The following is a 2,676-nucleotide window of genomic DNA, read 5'->3' on the forward strand; positions in this document are numbered from 1 at the left end:
TACAAATCCATAATAATCAAAACAGCTTGGTACTGGGTTTTTTTTAAAATAAGTTTTTATTGTGAGAACACTGAACAGAGGAGGATTACATTACATGAGCAAGGTAATGAGTACATTAATTTTTTTAATTTTTATTTATTTTTTATTGTGAAAATACTGTACAGAGGGGTTACAATTACATTGGCAAGATAATGAGTACATATCTTATCAAGCATTGTAGTCTTCTCCTTTTCTTATCAAGCATTGTTGCCTCCTCCTTGGTTTTCCCCTACCATCCCTGCCTCCCATCTCCACGACTACAACCCCCACCTCACCTTCAGAGCTGTAAAGTTTGATTTTTGACAAAGCATCTTATACATCTCATTGTTGCAATGGGTCAACCTGTATCCCTATTTAAACAATTGGTTTTTTCTTCCCCTCCACAAATTATACCAACATTAAATACAGTGAAAACAAGGGTTATACCATGGGGGAGGGACATAGAAAGCAACAAAAAAAATTCCCTCAAATATTTTAGAAACAATAGCAAGAAAGAAAAACACTTGAGACCTTATATTGGGGTTCATTTCACCTAACATCAACTTATCTGACCATTTTTGCTTGTGTCATACATATACTAGTTATTGCAAATAAGGGAAACTATGGGACATATGTTTCTTTGGGCCTGGCTTACTTCACTTAATATAATTTTTTCCTAGCCTTTCCATCTCCTAACAAAGGTGGCAATGCCATTCTTTCTGATGGAGGCATAGAATTCCATTGTATGTGTGTGCATATGTATGTATATGTACATATACATATATTTAGCACTATGTATTTATGTATGTGTATATATATATATATATCACATTTTGTTAGTCCATTCATCTACTGAGGGGCATCTGGGTTGGCTCCATATCTTAGCTATGGTAAGTAATGTTGCAATAAACATAGTTGTGCTAAATGGTCATATGTCTATGTTTTATAACTTATAATTACCATGTTGAATATTTGAATCTTCTCTTGTTCTGTCTGTGTATCTAGTACTTACATTATCATACATTTTCCTTTAAAATTTAACTGCTTTCTTCTTGTTTCTTAAAATGCTCTTCATTTGTCCCTTAATTATTTTTGAGTCCTACAGAAATGCAATGATATAACAAGAGAAAATAGTATTTTTTAAAATAAAAATTTTGTCACAAGGGAACTAGCCTGGCACACATAGCTAGGGCATTCTCAGGAAGAGATAAAAAAAATCTGTATGAGGTCTTCACTTAGCTGACAACATTTAGTTTTTGGATGTTTTATAATTTAAAGCCATCTGGCAATCCTCTAAAGGGTTGTAACTTAGATGCCTCATTTGAACTTCCACAGTCACATTCTCTTCCTATTATTACTCAAGCTGAATTTAAAAAATTCCCCAGCTATTCTTAATCTGATATTTTATCAAATAAAGAGACAAATGAGTTGTTCCACAGAGCATTTAAATAAAAAATGAGAAGAATGCTAGATGAATACATTGTCCTTTAAAGCCGGAAAAGGCTTTTTCTTCCAAGGAGCAATCACAATGCCAGAACCACAAGAATTTGGTGTCACTAAGTGCAACGAAACCATTGGAGAAACAAGAAAACAGTCTATATGTCTGCAAGTGGATTTTTCTTGCTAAAACATGTTCTCACACAGTTTGTGGTTAACTATAACATATGCATAGAAATAGACACACACGTATCAGTTCATGCACATACAGCCATGTAATAACTTTAAAATATTTCGTATTAAATTTATGTGTAATGAAGAACTAGAGGTCAGAATTATGATACAAAACCTCTTACCTGTGAGAGTGAGTACCTGAAATTAAAAATTTCCAGTTCATTTACCTAACCCATCAATCACTTAAGTCTCCAATTTGTCATCTCTTTGAGGGCTTCTTGGTTTTATGGTTTCTTTCTCCTTTACTGTAGGAGTCAGTAAATCAATATCCAGAATAATGTATCCTCAATTTCTGAAAAACATTTAAAGGCGTTTAATTGTATCTCAACTAATTTCCTCAGTTGGAAAGTATTTATTTGCTTGCAGAAATTGGGGAAAATGGTAATCATAACACAGTTTGTAAGATTTAGAGATTCAATTCTATTTAGTCAATTTTCAACACAGATTCAAATGTTTATTAAATTATATGCTGCATCAAGTTCTTCTTCAGCTATCTGAGAACAATCCACAACTTCAAATTATGTATATCTGGAATAAAATCTTAGTTCTATCAACTTCTATCAAAATGTGTTGGCAATAATTTCCCAACTTTAGCAATTGTGTGTGTGTGTGCAAGTGTGTGTGTCAGTGCATGTGAATGAGTGTGCATTCAGAAGTTCTGGGATTTGAACTCAGGACCAGGGCACTGTTCCTGGGCTTTCCTTTTGCTCAAGGCTCATGCTCTACCACTTGATACACAGCTTCCTCCCTCCCCAACTGACCACATCAACTACTGTAATCACATAAACTGATGGGTAGTAAGGTTAATATTGCCAAAAGAGGTCTCTTCCAAGTTCAGAGTTAATTATTTAAATTATGTAAGGCCAAAATTCTTCTTGAGTGTTACTACAGATTTAAAACTGGTCACATAATCTACCTACATAAGCTTTTTTACATAATCTAACATTTTGCTTGTGAAAATTCTGAAAGGTCCCTCAAAGGGTGTCT

The sequence above is a fragment of the Dipodomys spectabilis genome, unplaced genomic scaffold, assembly GCF_019054845.1.
Source record: "Dipodomys spectabilis isolate Male_0828 unplaced genomic scaffold, ASM1905484v1 ptg000214l, whole genome shotgun sequence".
NCBI classification, from domain to species: domain Eukaryota; kingdom Metazoa; phylum Chordata; class Mammalia; order Rodentia; family Heteromyidae; genus Dipodomys; species Dipodomys spectabilis.